Source organism: Bidens hawaiensis, unplaced genomic scaffold (assembly GCF_021521415.1).
Source record: "Bidens hawaiensis isolate Kalapana, Puna unplaced genomic scaffold, B.hawaiensis_p1.1 tig00010854_1, whole genome shotgun sequence".
In the NCBI taxonomy this organism is placed as follows: Eukaryota; Viridiplantae; Streptophyta; class Magnoliopsida; order Asterales; family Asteraceae; genus Bidens; species Bidens hawaiensis.
In genome coordinates this window covers 302,138-321,920 of record NW_027491837.1, presented here as the reverse complement: position 1 = coordinate 321,920, position 19,783 = coordinate 302,138, and the positions used below count along the sequence as shown (strand labels likewise).

The following is a 19,783-nucleotide window of genomic DNA, read 5'->3' as shown; positions in this document are numbered from 1 at the left end:
TTTTCTAAATTTTGAAAACCAATATAATTAACGATTATTAAAATGTCCTTTTTAATTTGGTGTAGTGGTAAGAAGGATAAGTTTCTTTGGTAGGGTTCCAAGTTCAATTTTCACATACAACAAATTATGAATGACATGGGTGACTCAATGAAGAAATACTGACAGTTCGATCATGATAGCGTCTGGGTTTTACACCAGTGGGCCTCTGCCTTCAGACGAGTGGGTTTTCCCCGCAACTGAATATAACTAGGAGGCGTTTAAGAGCTCCGTACAGCTGGGTTGAGCCAGCCGGCGGCAACCTTTTATCATTGGGTGACTCCGTACGAAGTATCTAGACTAGTATACGTTTGTTTGCCGTTAAAAAAACGATTATTAATTTATTCGAGATTACAACTTACAAGTGAACATACCCATTGCACGCACACACGTAAACAGAAGAGAACATAAATAGCAATAAAGACAGCAGTCAATGCGTGTCAAGAACAAATCAAAGACAAAACAGATACTTCAGTTGTTGTATATTCGCCACCCAGTCTCGTTTGGATCTATTATTTCTCTTCTCTTCTGTAAGCAAATCACCAAACTCTTCTCACTAATCCTTCAATTGCCACCTTTTTCTTAACATCTCCGTTATATATGTATTCACCGATTCTCTTGTTTTTTGTCGTACGGGTTAGGGTTTTTAGACTTTGATCTTTCTTTGAATGTTTACTAATTCGGAATATTAATTAAACTAATAATATTAACGTTGTAATTTCTTAAAAAGTTTACTTGTGTCTTCTACATAATTTTTTTTTTTAATTTATTTACCAAATTAATCAGTTGCTCCATCAGAGATGTTATTTGGGTATTTGCAAGCTTAACCGATAGGTGGAAATGAGCTGCGGCGAAGCTTGGACGAGAACGACTAGTCCTTTAATATACTCAAAATGTATTTAAAAATTTCATAAACAAGGGGGGCCGGGCTCAAAATTTCGGTTGAAATCGGGTAGTTTTGCACTACGTGTAAAAATTTTCTGGCGAAAAAGTAGCCCCTGGCCCTCACTATGCTTCACCAGTGAAAATGAGGAACCTTTTATCACTACAAATAATATTCTGATTGGGTTGCGGCGCAGCTTGTTGCCTGCTTACATGCCACTTTATTGTAATTTTTTTTAGTTTAATAATGAAAACGTACTTAGAAACTCAAAATAATAATAATAATAATAATAACTGATGATGTTTTATAGTTTGAATTTTTTTTCTTTTTCGCTTTATACACAAGTGATAATGTAATGTACTGTTGAATGTTGAAAAACATTGTAACAAATTAAGATCCATGTTTAGGGAAAGCATCCTAATTCCTAAGGTGTTAAGTATACTCTGTTTACACAGGGGCATTGTTCTATACAGTAAGCAAGCTTCACATTGATTCGACCATTATTACATTATCTTTTGCTTAATTAAGCATCGATAAGAATGAAGTAAGGATTATTCGGATTTTCTCAACTTGTGCTCATAAATCGACTTTTCAAGTAACTGAATCAATGAGCCAATGAAACAATAATACGTATTTAGAAAAAAAAAGAAAAAAAATGCTGCAAAAACAATTTGGTCTTAAATCTCAATCACTTGTCAAAACTCATATTTCTCCTGGAATATGTCTTTAGGACTTAGGTTTGATCGACTATGTTATTGGAAAGATGGTAACTGTTATTTGATCGTTCAACTGGAATCTAGTTGGCTTCTTGTCATATGTTTCGTTGAGTCTAGTGAACTGTGCTTAATATATGCTTAAAAGGAAGCTAATTTATGTTTGTGTGTGTGTGTGTGTATACATATATACAGAAACTGATGTTAGATGGTGTGTATAAATGTATATGTAATGTGTTGGTTTGTTCACTGCTAGTTTGCTAGACGATACAATCATACAAGCATACAACTTGTTAGTTCATTGTTTGTTGTTTAACTTGACTGTATTATACATACAGGCACGCTGATGCTTTTATAATGTCAGGCAAGATGATGGAAGCTGAGGAGTATGCAGTTGGCGTGGTTGCAAAGCTCTTGCCGCTTCCTGAGCTTTTGCAATCGACTTCTTCAATAAAGGCGGATTACATTGCACGCCAACAGGTTTTGGATCTTAATACTAGCTTGTTTATTTCTCCATCTTTCTACCTTCAAGTTCCATTAGGAATATGAAACTTTACTTGCTTAAAAGGGCGCTAGGAGAATGATGCACCTAACCTTTTCTTTCCATTATTTCAGGCGAATGATGCACAACTTAGCACCATGGTTGCTCAACAGGTAAATTATTTTGGTTCAAACTTTAGTCCTGAATGATAATGCTTTCAATTAATTACGTGCGTTATTTACAGGTTGAAGAGGCACAAGCTGTTATAAAAGCACTTGCATCATCTGATAATATTGTAAATAATCTCTGTGAGAACTTTGTTTGTATTCAGAGGTACATTTGATAAAGTCATTTTTGTAAGTCTTTTTGACTCAAATAGATATAGTTGACCCTTTAAGACTAATTATAGTGTTTTACTCATTCAGGTTATGTCAAGAATGCGATGCGTTAATTGATAATCATGATCAGATTAAGCTTCTTAGCAATGCACGGAATAACATAAACACCACATTGAAGGTATGCATCTAAAAACGGCCAATCATGGAGCATTTTATCTTCCTTGACTCATCTTATTTTTTAAGAATAAAATAATATTAATGCCTCTGTTAGGACCTCGAGGAGATGATGTCCTTTTCTGTAGAAGCTGCTGCTGCACTTGATTCCTTAAGTAATGATAAAGACCTCATCAACACATATGAGGTAGGGATACAATGTTACACAAACTCACAAAGTATTAAAGTTTAATCCTGTGTTGACTGTTATATATGTTTTATTATCTTCATAAATTTCAGAGGTTAACAGCTCTTGATGGAAAGCGGAGGTTTGCATTAGCTGCTGCAGGATCTCATAAAGTGGAAGTTGACAGTCTAAGGTCAGGGTCAAAGTCTCTTATTTAAATTTTTTTTAACATTTTGGTGATTTGAAAAAAAAAATCATTATGTTAAATGCTAATCACACTAAAGAAGTTTTGGGTTAACATGTTAACTATGGAAAATATTACAGGGAGTATTTTGAAGAAGTAGATCGGACTTGGGAAACATTTGAGCAGACCTTGTGGTTACATATTTCTAACTTTTTTGAACTTGCCAAAGAAAGGTATGCTAATTCACAGTTGTATCCTTCCTTAATGCACCCGTTCTTTGTATGCGATGTTTCTTCATTTGCAACTTTTGGTTTACGAGCGTCATCATGTGTCTTAATTGCAGCCCACAAACACTTGTGCGTGTTTTAAGGTATGTTTATTATTCAAGAGCATTAACATTTTTTTTGGATATGGTTTATTGAATCTTCTAAAAACCAATTCGTTCAAATTCCCGTGATGAACTTCCAAAACATCCAAATCCCACCCAAAGGTATGGGAAAATGAAGAGAAAAGATGTTTAATAATCAAATTCAAGTATACCTCTTCAGATTACATAAGAAACATATAAATAGGCTTTCTAATACGAAATGGGCCCAAAAAAGGCCATGGGCCAAACACAAACCTAAAAAGAAAAACGTAAAAGCTGACGAAAAAACATAAAAAGGCCCATAACTTTATTTAGAAGGCGTTTTTGGGCTTCGGACAAGGGCCAATCCGCCGTAGGCGTTTTCCACAACGTGCTCCTCGTCTCAAGCTTCGATTTGACTGGTAATGGGCTTGAAACGGAGCTTTGTGGGCCAAGTTATGCCCGCTTTCGTGGGTCACCTTTGGAAGCACGATCATGGGCCTCCAAATATAACATGGCACGTTCTTCAATACTTGGGCCTCCATTACTAATACACCTAGTATTTGCTACCATATTTGTCACCACACTTGTAGAGTTGTTGAAATGCAAGAGATTCGTGATGAACAAGCTGTTGAGGCTGAAGGCGGTTGTGCAACCACAACAGTAGCAAATTCTCACGTGGCTGGAAAGTACGTATAATTGTTATTAAATTAAATATACACGCTAATTAACCTTATGATAGTTTTTCTAAAATGTTATTTCTTTTGACCCTTAAATGCAGAAAATCCACTTCTGCAATTGTTACAAAACAGGGAAAATGCTACAAAGATAAATGTTATAAGCATATGATGATAGCAGTTGAAAAAAGATTTAGCAAACTACTATCAGAAGTATTTCTTCAACCTATATACGCAATTTATTATCGTGTTTTCTACCATCTAATCATAACAATGTTCTTGTGACCGCAAGTCTTTGAAAACTTAAAAGGTGCAATAGATGAGGCAAAAAAGGTATACTCATGGCTGTAGCTCTAGTTAAAACTAAGGATACAAGTTGCCAGTTGAGCAGTTATTTGTAAATTATTTTCAGATTTCGGAAGAGCTGGGAGACATATACGATTTTGTGGCTCCTTGTTTTCCTCCAAGGTTTTTTTAAACTATTTTCTTTGTGTTATTTTATTTTTAGTTTTTCGGTTCATTAAAGTAGCACTATGATTCTTTGCTTAAGCAGTTTTTAGCTAATTTCTAATTTGAATTTGAGTTTGCAGATATGAAATATTCCAGCTGATGGTGAATTTGTACACGGAGAGGTTTATTCAGTGGCTAAGGCTACTTAATGGGCGCATTAATGATATTACGAATATGGAAATCTTAAAGGTATTTCACTATTTTGTATGTAATTTCTGATCATCATAAAATGACTTATAACTAAAAATGAAATCAGGTAACTTGGTGGGTGGTCAAGTACGAAGCTAGCTTGATTGCACTTGGAGTTGATGAGTCACTAGCTCAAGTTTGTTCAGAAAGTGGTGCAGTGGATCTCCTAATGGATTCATATGTCGAGAGAATGCAAGCAACAACAAGGGTGAACTAGCTTGTTATTATGTTATGATCAAAATTTTTCTTCATATCGTAGGAGCGTTACGTTACTCTTGATTTTTTTTGTGGCCCTTTTGTTTTAATTGTTTTCAGAAATGGTGTTTAAATATACTTGAGGCTGATAAATTACGACCACCAAAATCGACAGCCAAAGGGAAGCTTTATACTCCAGCTGCTGTTGACTTTTTTACAATCTTAGGAGAACAAGTGCTAATTGTTAGAGAAAATAGCACAGAAGTCATGTTATACAGAATTGCTTTGTTCGTCATTCAGGTATATATAAAATCAGAACATTTATATTTATAAAAAATCATATTGTTTGCACAAGTTACAAATGAAATAGTTTGTAGATGACACTGCAATATAAAAAGACTTGCACTAGAACAAATATCAAAATAAAATAAATTTTGATGGTTTTATTTCTATTATTTTCAAAAAGAAAGTTGGATACTGCAGTTTTAAAATCAAATAAACAGATGGTAAAAATTCAAATTATTTGGTATGACATTATTTTGGGACTCGCAGTGTTTTCTCATACATAAATAAATCTGAATACAAGTTGTTTAATAGGCAATGGATGATTTTCAAGCATTTGAAAGAAAGAGACTGGAAGAACTTGCTTCTGAAAGTGGTTTAAAACTGCAATGGCTGAAAACCATGGTTTGCAGTTTTCTTTGTTTTTCAGTTGTTTAAACTTGCCATAAAACTAAACAGATGCTCAAATCCACTCAACTCTTTTTAATAACGACAGATTAACAATAATTTGCGATGCGATGATCTTGCTATGGAGCTCGCTTCTAGCACTATCGATGCTCTTACAGAAAATTACACGGAGCAGGTTATTTTTATAATTTGAAAAGTCAAATTGTTTTGTTTTCTAATTACACTTAAACTTACAACTTTGATCGTTGCATCAGGTTAATTTTGAAAACACCTGTAAAGGCTTTCTGGAGGTTGCAAAGGTATAATATTAGTTATTACTATTATGTTAGCCAGTGCGAAACTTATAATAAATTTGATTTAGGATGGTGTTCGTCAAACTGTCATCGTCATATTTGATAATCCAGACGTGCAGAAATTATTGGTCAAGCTTTATCATAAAGGTAAAACTTTCCTTTCTATCATGTTATCAGTTTACTTTTATCTTATTTGTTTTTATGGATTATGGATTATATCGTGAGTACAGAATGGAGAAAAGGACAGGTTACTGAATACCTAGTGAAAACATTTGCTGATTATATTACGGATGTGAACATGTAAGTTTCAAGCTTTAACATCAATAACTTATTTTGTAGTTCATGAATAGTTGTTTTTATTTGGGCATTTTTAATCATGGTTTTTAATAATTGTCAGGTATATCGAAGAGAGATCATTTAGGCACTTTGTTGAATCATGTCTGCAACAACAGTCATTGTTTATGTTGATCATCTTCTGTCTCAGGTTTCTGAAGAATGGTTCATAATTTTTTATTTTTCTTATATTTTATTATTATTATTTTTAATTCACACTTATGCCACTAGTCCTAAGTTTATTTTCTGTAGGCTGTATATAGAACATCAAAGTTAATTTTTTTATTTTTTATTTTTATAGAAAAATTACATCAAGGAGGAAACAATTGAACGGAAGAGAGTTGATGAAGAGGTTCTTATGAAATTCTTCAAACAATACATAAGTTTTAACGTAAGTTACTAAATCTCCCGCCCACTCTTCATGTAAGCGCACACACACACGCACACACACACACTATACATATCTATATAATTCACTACTTATTCTAAATTCTCATGAATGTGTTTAATAAAAAGATTAATTCGTAGCGTTTGATAACAAAAAAATGTGGTTCACCTAAAGGGAAAAATATAGTTAACTACTTACCAACCTTATATAGTTATTTGTCCCTCGAAAATTTCTTAGGGTGTTACACGCTACCTAACTTGCCTGCCGCCTCTTTGGTGATTCTAAATTTGAAACTTATGATATTGTATGTGCAGAAAGTTGAAAACAAGCTCAGGATACTAACTGATTTGAGAGAGCTTGCATCAGCTGAAAGCCAGGATACCTTCACTCTTATTTACACACATATCCTTGAACATCAACCCGATTGCCCAATAAGTATGGTTTAGTTTGCTAATAATTTGTCTGTGAGCTATTTCATTCATTTTTGTTATGATTGCAGCCTGATGTTGTTGAGAAACTTGTTGGGCTGCGTGAAGGAATACCACGCAAAGATGCAAAGGAGGTATGTACGTTAACGATCTAGAGGTGGCTAAATGGGCAGTTTGGCTTACGAAATTGAATATAAGTGCGCCAAATATGATTAAACATGATTAATTTTGTTCCAATAGTAATAATTTTTAGGAGGTTAATTTATGCATTAAAGTTTGCACATTAGGCTACTTTTGACTTAAATCTTCTATTCTCGTCCAAAATCCAGGTTGTACGAGAATGCAAGGAAATATATGAGAAGTCTCTGGTCGATGGAAATCCCGCGAGGGCAAGTTTTGTCTTCTCCAAATTGAAGTTACTGACCACATCAGATAAAAATAAAAAATAACTAATGTATGCCTAAAGTTGCATTAATTTAGCTAAATTGGTATTGCTATACTAATTCAGTAATTTTTAGAATTCCAATTTGTATTCATGCTTATTCTTAGCTCAACTTTCATTTCTCTTAAAAACTATTAGCACCGGTGTGTTATTTTCTTGACTAGTGGATATTGTATTTTGAAATGATATTGGTAACCTAAAGTTGGATACATGTATATTCATTTTTTTTTGTTTTTTTATTTTGCAAGCCTTTTAAACTTAATTCATCAAGTTAGTTGATGTAGCTCAAAATCAAATGAACTACTACTAAGGTCATAATGATCCTCAAAGAATCCTTTCATGAAACATGTGAGAAAGTTCCTTGATAATCACTTCCCTCTTTCTGGGTATAGCGTTTAGCAACCAATAAAGCTTTCTTGGAATCGAATTTATATTTTATAAAAACAAATTCGAATCTTAATAATTGAATTCGAATAGAATTTTGAATTCGAACCAAATTCTGAACACCCCAAGTTAAAACAGGCAAACGGCCCTACAAACATACGCCATGGGCCTACGAATGTTTAGTTTTGTAAGTTAATGGGTTCACGCTACTTGAACTTCTAGACATGACAATTTTACAATAGATATAGGTATAAATTTGATCTATGTCATGATAAATATATTTTAAAACTAATATATTTTCTAATATACTCCGGCAGTCGAAGCAGATGAAGATTCATAAATGTTGAGACTGGATCGAAAATCGTCAAATACAATTGTAGGTAACCCTTTTGTGAAAATGTTGGCAATCAGATAACGAGACGGGACGTGAAGTACTCCGACCTGGTCGCGAGCCACTTTCTCGCAAATAGAATGAATAACCGTTTCAGTGTGCTTAGTACATTGGTGTTGAACGGGATTTCTGATGAGATAGATGATACTTATGCTGTCGTAATAGACGATTATGGCATGGCGCTTTTTTTATCCATGTTTAAGAGGGCCATCATTGGGAATTTTAGGAACTTGAGAAATGGGGGAACTATGAAAGATTAAATAGTTGTTTTGTTTTTGATTTCGTCAAAGATAACATGACCAAAAAAGATTATTTGGCTGGCTATAAAGTCTTAACATTTATACTCTTGATAATTCAAGGGATAATCAAGGAACACACATGAATGGATATGAGAGTATAAAAGATGGGGTTGTTTAGAATGTAGGTTGGGGTAGTGTTTTTAAGCACTTGGGTTGGGAGGATGCTTAGAGTGCATTTGGTGTGTTGAAGAGCACGATATCAAAAATTGGTTGGGTTAGAAGAGTAGTCAGGAATGGTGCAAATGATTTTTGTGTTTCATTTTACCGATTTGAAAGGAAGTATAGAGCACGAGAATCGGAAAACCATTCCATTATAGTACAAATTAGTGGAATGTATTATTGGTGGATTCTTTGTTACGGTTAAACTTAGTTTCAATAATGATATCTAGTTGAAGAAAGGTGAAAAAGCTTGTGATATTAGCAAAACGGAGTAATTCATTAGTAATTTGTATTGCCATAAAAAAACATATATAATAGGTCTAATTTATAAGTAGATATAAAGAATTGTGAGTTGCCATTAAAAAAAAAGATTTGAGTAAAACTTATTTACGTATATTCAAAGTAACCAACGTTCCAGTGAAAATTTAAATTTTCATCACAAATTGGAGAAAAAAGAAAAAGGCAATTAATTAGAAAGAAAAATTTTCAATTCCAAGCAGTGTTTTAAAAACCGGTTCAAACCGGCCGGTTGAACCGGTTAAACCGGATTTCACACAGTAGGCCGGTATTTTGAGTCCGGTATTTTTGACCGGTTTGCTAGAACATCGTACCGGCGGTTTTTGTCTAAAATACCGGCTTTTACCAGCAAACCAATTTTAATGGCGAACGGGGCACCGCGTGATAAACCACCCATCACGCGTGATGGCTCTTTGCACCCCGCCGCTGGTCCTTTGTCAAGCGTCAGGGGGGAGTGTTGCGTGATGGCCATCACGCAAGTGATGGGGTGGAAATCGAGAGAATGGAACGTTGGAGGGGAGGAGTCGTTGGAGGGGAGAGTGTTTGGCCGGAAAAAATGGTTGGTTGGTTGGTGTTTGGCCAGAAAAAGGTCCGTTCCGGTGATTTTTTCTTGTCGGGGCTCCGGTGATGAACGGATCTGGTGCGGATGAACGGATCTGGTGGTTGGTAGTGTCGTCGGGTACGGATCTGGTGGTTTGTTGGTTGGTGTTTGGCCGGAAAAAGGATGAAGGTGGCCGGAAAAAGGTTGGTGTTTGGTGGTTGGTTGGTGTTTGGGATGAAGGTGGCCGGAAAAAGGTCCGGTGAAGGTGGGATAAAGGTGGCCGGAAAAAGGTCCATCACACCACACCATCACCCCTACCAAATTCTATCAAAATGTGATGAATTTGGGGTTGGTGATGTGGCACATTTTGATTGGGTAGGGTGTGTGATGAGTTTTGCACCACCCCTCCCCCCCTAAGCCCGAGAAATTTTTTATATTTACGGCTCATATTTTTTCAAAATTACTTTTAACCCAACAATTAACAGTCGAACGTGTAAACTTTAGAACTATTTTTTTTAGTGCTTTTGCATTATTTTTTTAATATGCATTAACTTTTGGATTATTTTTTGTCATAGGAATCGTTCAGATTTGGGTTATTTTTGGATTGAAGTTACATTTTTAGGAAATTATAAGGTAAACTATTCAACCGGTATAACCCGGTGAACCTCCCGGTATAACCCGGTTCAACCGGTTATATCATTTTTTATTCCAACCCGATACATTTAAAATACCGGTTTTTAAAACATTGATTCCAAGTCCTTTTTTTTGTCCAATCAAATACAATCTTAAAAAACAATTATTTCAATTTTAATCATTTAATAATATTAAAAATAAAAGGATCCAATTACAATAAAGAGGCGGGTAAGCGGGCAACAAGCTGCGCCGCGACCCCCTTTTGAATGGCAAAACCAATTCTACTGAAAACAAAGTTATCGTTCTTCGTCGTCGATGAGTTACTGTGCACAACCCGCTGAACTCTTTTTAGAAACGTAGCAGCATCGGGGGCAAGAGACCCAAATGTGTCAAAAGCAAAAATAATGAAGGCGTATTGATTCTCCACACACGCCTTCTCGTGCATAGCAATTTTTCCTGCTTCTGCCTTTAGCGCAGCATGCGTAGCAACAAACCCGGTGGCCCTAAGCCCGACAAGAGGGGACACCCCAGTAAGGTCCACACAAGCATGCTTCCCCCCCCCCCCCCCCCCCCCGCGCCCACCCAAACACAAGAATGTCCGCTGGTCGGAGAGTAGACCTTCCTTCAAGTGGATCCGACAAGAAATTCACAGGAGCCTCTTTTCTTGTCGAGATTCCCGCCCGTTTTAACACATCACAAAGGACATCCCTGACCAAATCATGTCTATATTTAAACCCGGGGAGTTCTTTGCAATGAATCGCGTGTTCACCAAAATTATCTAAACAAACCTTACGACAGACCGGGCATGGCTCATCAACTGGGAACAGGGGGATCATTAAACGATAAATAAGAATGGCTTGGTACTCCACTGCTGACATGTGCTGGCCTAACCCTTCGATTGGGGTGACAGTCAAAAAGTCTTGAGCATGAGGAGCCTGAAGACATTCTAATACCGCTATTTGACGAAGGGACATGCCAAACTTTTCTCCCAAACTTTGGACGGTTTTACTATAAGGGCACTCGCCAAAGCATTTTGGGCTTTAGGGGGGGCGGGGGCGGTGTCCTTATTAGCGAACCCGTCAAGATCAAAATCGAGAATAGAGTTGTGCAAATAATCCATCGCATACCCAAAATCGGAATGTAACCCATCACCACCACAATCACGCAAAATGTGGTCCTGCAACTTCCAAGATTGTGCTCTCGAGGCGACGAAAGCATATGTGGATACATCCTCAGCTGAATATAACCCTAAACCACCGAACTGGATAGGGAGAGAGGCTAGTCTCCATTAAAAATCCACAAAAAACGGACCCCCACATACCAAAATATCCTCAATCGCCGCTCGAAGCCCTTTGTCAAAAACTGAGACAGCTTCCTTAACAAACATAGGCTGACATGTTCGGAGTCCGAACAACAATTTAGCCACCCCCATACATGAGCGAAGCAAGAGAAGCTCACATTGAGGGTCACGCAGACGAGTAAGACATCTCATTATTTCAATTATTAATTCAAATGACTTTCGCGAAACTAAACACTACTTTTTGTTTTTTTTTCTTTTAACGGCAAAATACAGGACACCTAAGGCCATGGGGTGTACTTTAACCTCTACATGGATTAACATGACATGACACTTTAAAGATGGATTAAACCACTCTTCACTTATGTTAAGTGTGTTAAAATGACCCATGGATTATGCTTCTAACGGGTTAAAATGAACAATATGCATTAAATATGTATTAATTACTAATTGTTTAGTTATTATTTATTTTGGTAATTAAACTAAATGTTTGATTTTAAATTAAATATTAATAGGAGAGAGATGAAGTTAAATGAGTTAAACCATTTCCTTTGAATGACATGAAGTGAAAGAGAAAAAATGAGTGATGTGAAGTTTATGTGGAGTTAGAATATATTAGAGTGTACCTCATAGCCTAAATTACTATCATTTAACTAAACTAATGTCATGATCAAAGATTAAACTTAGGACCTTCCGTCAAAAGACATAAACCTATCGCTTGTTAACTGAATAAACTATTCAAAAACCTATGGTTATGGAAAAAGATTAGAAATCGTTATCATTATTAAAATATACGTCACTAACACTTAACAGTACAATAGTATTTGTAAACAGAAAAAGGGTAATGAGTTTTGGATTTGTAACAAAAATTGGTGGCTTAGAGACTAGAGAGGCCCACAAAAAATTATGTCACGGACTCTAAACTGTGGCCACAAGTTTTTTATTTTATTTATATTTACTTTTATGTGGATGAACATTTACATTTTACTTGCCAATCACTATGATAGCTTTCATTCTTAGCTTAGGTGGTTGTGACAAGACATTATATAACTTTAAAATAAAAAAAATAAAGTTTTTAAGTTTAAGTTTCACTAGTGACAAAAAAAGAACAGAGTTTCAGGTTGGACCATAGGTTTTCTCTGGGTTTCCTTTCGATGATGGAATGGAGATGATCGAGTGGGTCAATGTCCCGTCAACGATCCAGATAGCCTTTAAAAATAATAGTAACAAGACCTCCCAAGTCTAACCCAATCAAAGGAACCGTCTCGCATCTTGTTCTTCTGAGTGCTGCTGTCGGAAAGGAGATTTGAATATGCAAGTTACATGTTTGTTCTTGACTGCCGCTTCTTGTTCTCCTATGCACTTTCGAACCGGTTGTGCACCTTGCAATCTGGAAGATTGAACTCCGTTGTCGTGGATCGAACTTACCAGACTGTTAACCGCATGATCTTTCTTCTCTGGTTACTGCTCCTGTTCTCCGATTAGACTTCCGAACTCGTATATGTGACGATCACTTTGCTCACCAAACTCAGTTTTATGGCTAAAAAACCTTGTGCCACCGAGAGCTTCATTGTGAAGCTCTGATATCAACTAAAAAACAATCATATTTCAAGTCTAAAACTCGATTGTATTATTGATTGTTATGAAAAATTGATTACAAATAACCCCTATTTAGGCCAAACGTAGTGAGGCGGGAGTTTGGGCGAAATTGGGCTAGAAGGGGCGCGAACAAAGCCCCCCCCCCCCCCCCCCCGGCGATATGTGGGCGAAATGAGGCGGGGACGGGGTTCTTTTGTCGCCGGATTGTTTGAAGATTAATATTATTATATTAAATTTGACTGTTGCAACGGTCAAATATATAATAAAAAAATTAATTAACTAAAACAATATATAAATATCTATATAAACATACACCCTTCTTCTCCATTTCATATCCATTTCATACACAATTTATACCCAAATTCTTCAAAAAATCTAACAAAATGAATCCTACAAACAACCCGAACCAACCGACACTCGTGGAACTCGCCGCTACCATGAAAGAAATCATCAAAAAACACAAAAAGTGTGTCGAGGAACTCAACGATGCCATGAGAGAAACCAACAAACAACACGAAAAGATTGCCGCTATGATGGAGTTGCGGGAAATGAGTAGAGAATACGAAACCCTCAAAGCGGCCGGGTCACACAAAGAGGCCGCATTGTTGCAACGACGACGAGTCGAAAAAATGCGCGAATATTATGGATATTAGTATTTTTTAAGTTATGTTTTTTTTAGTTATGTATTTTTTATGTATTTCTTTTTAATTTTAATGCATTTTTATTTAATTATTTGAAGAAATTGGTTTTTATTTGATTAGTTTAATTATAAAAAGAAAATAATAAAAAAAAGATAATGTGGGCCCAATTTGTAGCCACCCCAAAAACAAATTCGCACCCCTTGCTGACTGGACGTCACGTGTCACAATTCGCCCCCAATTGTAGCCTCTCCACTACACATGGCCTTATAACCATACAATTCTTTGTTAGACAATAATAGGGAAAAGCTAATAAAATACCCTACGTTTGTAAGGACGACAACTGGAACCCCGCATTTACGCAAAATTAAACTAACAAAAACAACTATGGTAGGTTTGAAAACTATATACATATCCCAATATATAGTTAACTCGAGAAGCTCTTTTATAGGGTATTCATATCTTATTTTGTCATTTAATAAGATTGAACATGGTATCACTCACGTATCCTATCTAGATGTCGTGGTCTAATAAAAAATAAAGTAATTAAGATTCTTAATTACCTATACAAGTATAAGTAAGTAAGGTGTCGAACCAAGAGGAGTAAGTGGTTACTATGCAGTGTAAGTAAGGTGTCGAACCATGAGGAGTAAGTGGTTACTGTGCAGTGTAACTGATTCTAAGCATTATGAAGTACTATTAGTCGTACAATAAACCGAACAAAAACTATACATTTGATGCATTAATGTACAAACTTTATACCCGGCCATCAGTATCCCTTTCGAATACGAGTCCATTAACAAGTATAACGTTGCCGCCCTCACGAGTAGGGGTTTAAAAGAAGTGGAATCGGTTAGTGGTACCCGTTGCCAAAAAAGGAGAGGGAGAGAAATTTGGGGGGGGGGGGGGGGAGTTGAGGGTAAGTTAGGCGGATCTGTTTGTTGGATTATATAAGGATTTTGAGTTAAGGGCAATGGCACCACTAATTTGGTTTGATTAAGATAGTTGATGATAAGTTTAAAGTTATAAAATTTTATTGGTTGAATCTTAACGTGGTGGATGACAGTGAAACTGTGAAACGAGCACCCCAATTTTGCCCTAACACCAGGGTCGATTTTAGAGTATAACAGGGGCAGCCTTCATTACCCCTCAACTTTTCGTCGGTAGTGCATATATTATTTTTTTTGTCGATTTTTGAATTTCATTACCCTTGAAAAAATGTAATGTTATCCTTTTTTGTTAAAATCCCAACTAAATTTTAAATCCTAAACAAATTAAAACCCGTAACCCCTTGTGTGGTTTAGGTTGGATATCAACAAACAACAAACAGTTGTTGGGCCAACTTCTACTCTGCACCACCAATACCCCTGATCCCCTCCTTCAATCACTGACGACCTTCACGCGGCTTATACCCTTGCAGCCGCTGCTTCCTCTTCCGCGGTTCGACTTCCACTTGTTCAGTTTATGTATTATTCTACTTCTATTTAAAGTTGTAATTGCTTATCTTAAACGCATATAAACGAAACCTTTAAAAGCTCTTTGGTTGTTCATCACCTCCTCTCAAGCCACCAGATTACTATATTTGTAAATGAGGCCTTCTCATCATATATTTAAACCAAATTCACGGGTATGGGTCTCACCAAACCTAAATAACCCTTAAACGGGTTATAACATTTCATTTAAATTATAAATTAATCTTACCAAATATTAAATTGTAAGGCCCCGTTACTGGTTCCTCACATTTGGACGTTGGATTTACTCATCAACATAGTTCTATTCATCAAAGTTAATAAAAACATACGCGGAATATAAAAACTTTCATAAAACATTACATATCAAATCATAAACATGTCTTAAAACATTCTTTTTGTCTTTCAAAATCAAAACACAACTTATAAAAAACATAGCAGGTCTTCAGATGCTAGGCTTTTATTCTTCTGCCATGTGTCCCGCTCACGACAGCTGTCGCATCCTACTCACCTGGGTGCATACTAAAAGTCAGCTACGCTGAGTGAGTTCTAGTTAATCATACACCATACAATACATACACTTACCTTCAATCATGCATCCGAAGATACGTAATAATTATTTACTAATTTACTTTCATACATACGTACATACCTTATTACTTTCATATTTTATATTTACTATCAATTCTATCTCAGATATTATTAGGGTCTGATCCCTTCCTTTTCTATCTCAAATATTATTAGGGTCTGATCCCTCTTTCTTTTGTCTACATCAGATATTATTAAGGTCTGATCCCTTTGTTGTCTATCTCAGATATTATTAGGGTTTGATCCCTTTTTACTTCTCTATCTCAGATATTATTAGGGTCTGATCCCTTACTTCTTCATCTTCGTACATACTGTCTTTTCATACCCGTAACATACATATACTTTCTTTAATTATTACATACTCATATGTTGTACATATATATATATATATATATATATCATACACATTCATCTTTCATATACATATCTCCCTTGTCAATACATGCAATATCCGAAGATCGTTCACGTACCGATAAGCAATCGTTCACATACATAACAAAATATCTATCACATAAATCATACATGGCATACACTTACCATTTAAGGTAAGTGTATTAACTATCACATCGAGTATGCACACAGCCCCGAAAACATAACAAGGAAATTGGGCTAGAAACTCACCTGGATCCTGTTGCGCTCGCCGTTTATCGTAATTCCTTTCTTTAACTGAGCTCGGCTAACTGTAATATATATTTTTGTTAATTAACCTTCTACTTGATTAAGTTGGTATTTAAGTTAACCAATACGATTCTAAGTTGGGCTTGTTTATTTTAGTTCATGATGATGGGCTGATCTGGTTTTAACTATGGGCTTTACATGATGTGGGCTTAGTTGTTTCAGGCCCAACTGTTCACTATCTGAGCCCAACTGGATTCAGCCCAAAACTCAACAGAGGACTAGTAAGCCGAGAACTCTTGGCAGAGAACCCAGCCCGTGACCGAGAACTATGGTCTTGACCGAGAACCCCATAGCCGAGAACCACATGGCCGAGAACCCTGAATCACTGAGAACTCTCGTCACCGAGAATTTTCGTTGATCGAGAACTCCAATTGGCCGAAGACCCATGTTGACCGAGTTCTTGCGTTGACCGAGAACCCCAGACGGAGGCTCAGGTCACCGAGACCCCTGGTCTGATGCGTTCAGCTCAGGTTTCTACCTTTAAACCCATTCTATAACGGCTAACGGTCCATGGTTATACTTTAAATCATCTATAGCCCAACCACCTTAACCGTTTCTTATTTGTTACCTTCCGTTAACCTCACGGCTTCAAGATCTAACCCATTCTAGTCATAAAGATTGAACCTTTAATCCTAAAACGTTCCTTAAGCTAGTTCTAGGGTTTCATTCATGAGCCGTATCTAACCATGAGCCCTTTACGTCCATATTAATCATCAAGTTTGAAGCTTTATGATTTATCTAGATCCGATCTAGTCTATGTTCAATTTTCATGGCTAACCGTTCATAAAAACGTAACCTTTAAGATCAAGAACATACCTTTATGATGTTCCTAGGTTACGGCTTGACTTGTTTGTAAATCTTTATCTTGTATCAAGCTTGCGTATCAAAGATCTATCCAGATTTAGCTAGGTTCGACCTTGGATTCTTGTCTTGCTCTCTTGCGGCCGAAAATGGAAAGGGTTGTGTGTGTTATGGAGGTGTAAGGAGAATAAGATGGATAAGATGGATGGAAATGGAAAGATTTATGGTTTAAGAGGTATTTATACTCACTTAAGCCCATGGACCTAAGGCTCATCTTTTCTTTTTATTTCATGATTAATCCTCTTTAATTAACCTACTCATCTTTCCCTTTTACCATTTTACTACTTATTCAATAACTCGAGTAACTTTTCCGTCATAACGAGTCAACATACAATATTATTTATTATTCGAAATTTTGGGATGTTACATAAATCCTATAAAATAGGGATATACTAAAAATTAATATTCCCTTTTTTAAAAAAAAAATTATTTATAATTAAGAAATAATTTCACAGTAAAAAAAATAAGTGGGTCATGGGTGTCACCAAATCCAAATAACTTTTAAGCAGGTTATAACATCTGATTTATTTGTGAAACTCTTTCATTATCAAACCTTAAGTATATTATTAACTTTCTTATAATAATAAAACTGAAATCCAAAAAAATTTAAAAACAAAAAATATAAAACAGCCCCCGTAATACGGGGGGATAGAAGCTAGTTTGTTTATCTAGATTGTTAATTTGGAATTGTTTATGGGCAATTGAATAATTGATTATGGTTTATTGAATATTTAGATAATGTAAATTGAAAATTGAAATTGATTAGGGGTTTAAGGTTTATGGGTAAATTGGGGTTTAAAGTTTATGGGTAAATTGGAATTGATTATGAGTTTATGATTTAAATTTTGTTTCAACTAAAATTACGGAGCTTGAAGATGAAAAAAAAATCTTATTAGCAATCTTTTTAAATGAAAAAGAAAATAAGGGAAATGTTTGATGAATTAAAAGAAGATGCAATGACTCGATTCAAAGCTTTCAAAAATCGAAGAGGATAAATCTACACCCCATGTGTTTAAATTTATTTATTACAGTGTTTTTGTTTTTTTTTTTTTATTTCGTTTACGCTTTATGAAATACGATTAATTAATTTTTTGACATTACCTCCGAAATTGATGTCTAGATCCGCCTAACACATCATATTCATTGTGGGTGGATTCAATTATTTAATTTTATCTACCTTATGTACATAAAAGTTTAAGCACATCATGTCTGATTAGTTTTCTTTAAGTTCATGGCATCATCAAAGATTCAAAGTGTATTTGCTTGAAAAATTTCGCCTATGCTTTAAAATTGTTTTACTATTATTTAACTGTTTAGATTTAGATTATTTTTTTTTAAATTAAAAACTTCACATGGAAATAAATGAGGATATATATAAATCTTGAGATAATTTTTTTATTATGAACATATTTATATGCATATTAATTTCTTAAACATATTTATAGTTTTATGATCTTTGACTTCATATATTCATATCTTTAATATAATAACAAACTATATTTTCTTCTTTCAAATTAGAAAAATAAATGAACATAATTACTTTTCTTACGTTGTTTACGACAAATCACATTGGCGATTTGGCCCGACTCCTTGGGTTAATTTTCATATGTAATTGGGTTTATGTAAGCCATTAGCTTATTACTACTAAAAAAATTGGGTTTACGTAGGCCATTACTAGTTTAAAAAAAATCAAATTAGACTCATTGGGTTTCAATTTAATTTATAATTTATATTAAATATTACAAAATATGATTTAACTACATGCAAAGTAAGGTTTGAATAATTTCCAACACATATCTAAAGAGCCATGCGACCCCAAGTCACGGGTTTTTTTTCTTCCAATCACTCATACCATCAAAATTCTTTGGTGATGAAGACAAAGTTACTTTATTATTATATTTATTTTTTATTCATTTAATCTAATACTTAAATAATTTGAATCTTCTCAATACTCCATCGATTAGCTATAGACTATTTTTTTTAAGAAAGTTATTCGTATTTTCTTTGTAAAGGACAAGTCTTAATATAATTACAGATTTCACACACATAAAATATTATACATATAGTATATAAGTAATTCTTGCTGGTCCTGCCACTCTTTGTATTGTCTACCGAGTATACTATACTCATCCATATATAATTACTGTTTATATTTAAAATTTAAAATCTTTTTTATGAGCTGTAGTAGAAGATATTTTCACAAGAAGCCGTGTAGAGAATATATAGATAATATAAAATGAAAACAATGGACGTAGAAAATACAAAGACAGCAACCATGTACACATACCGGAATAGCACAGCAGGGTGTAAGTCTTTTTTTTAAAGATTAGCTGAGGTGTTGATACTATTGAGGGGTGCAAACGAGCCGAGCGGTTGGGAGCTATACATAAGATTGGATCGATAAAACGCTCAAAATGAGCCGAGCCTCGACAAACCCTAGCTGAGCCTGAGCCTCAATTAAAAGCTCATTTAGTTATCTAGCT

General features: G+C 35.2%; 1 pseudogene across 1 annotated transcript; it reads left to right on the top strand.

Moving 5' to 3' along the window:
* The first annotated feature begins 1,854 nt into the window (after nucleotides 1-1,854).
* On the top strand, nucleotides 1,855-7,499 carry LOC143536622 (exocyst complex component SEC6-like; annotated as a pseudogene). The gene is made up of 25 exons (XR_013135915.1): nucleotides 1,855-2,112; nucleotides 2,248-2,286; nucleotides 2,358-2,446; nucleotides 2,539-2,629; nucleotides 2,723-2,812; nucleotides 2,905-2,984; nucleotides 3,116-3,208; nucleotides 3,319-3,345; nucleotides 3,915-4,010; nucleotides 4,103-4,213; nucleotides 4,289-4,331; nucleotides 4,411-4,466; nucleotides 4,589-4,697; nucleotides 4,765-4,905; nucleotides 5,013-5,192; nucleotides 5,490-5,579; nucleotides 5,671-5,757; nucleotides 5,837-5,881; nucleotides 5,944-6,022; nucleotides 6,106-6,175; nucleotides 6,273-6,359; nucleotides 6,510-6,599; nucleotides 6,911-7,027; nucleotides 7,096-7,158; nucleotides 7,354-7,499. The product of XR_013135915.1 is annotated as an exocyst complex component SEC6-like (transcript).
* Nucleotides 7,500-19,783: the final 12,284 nt, after the last annotated feature.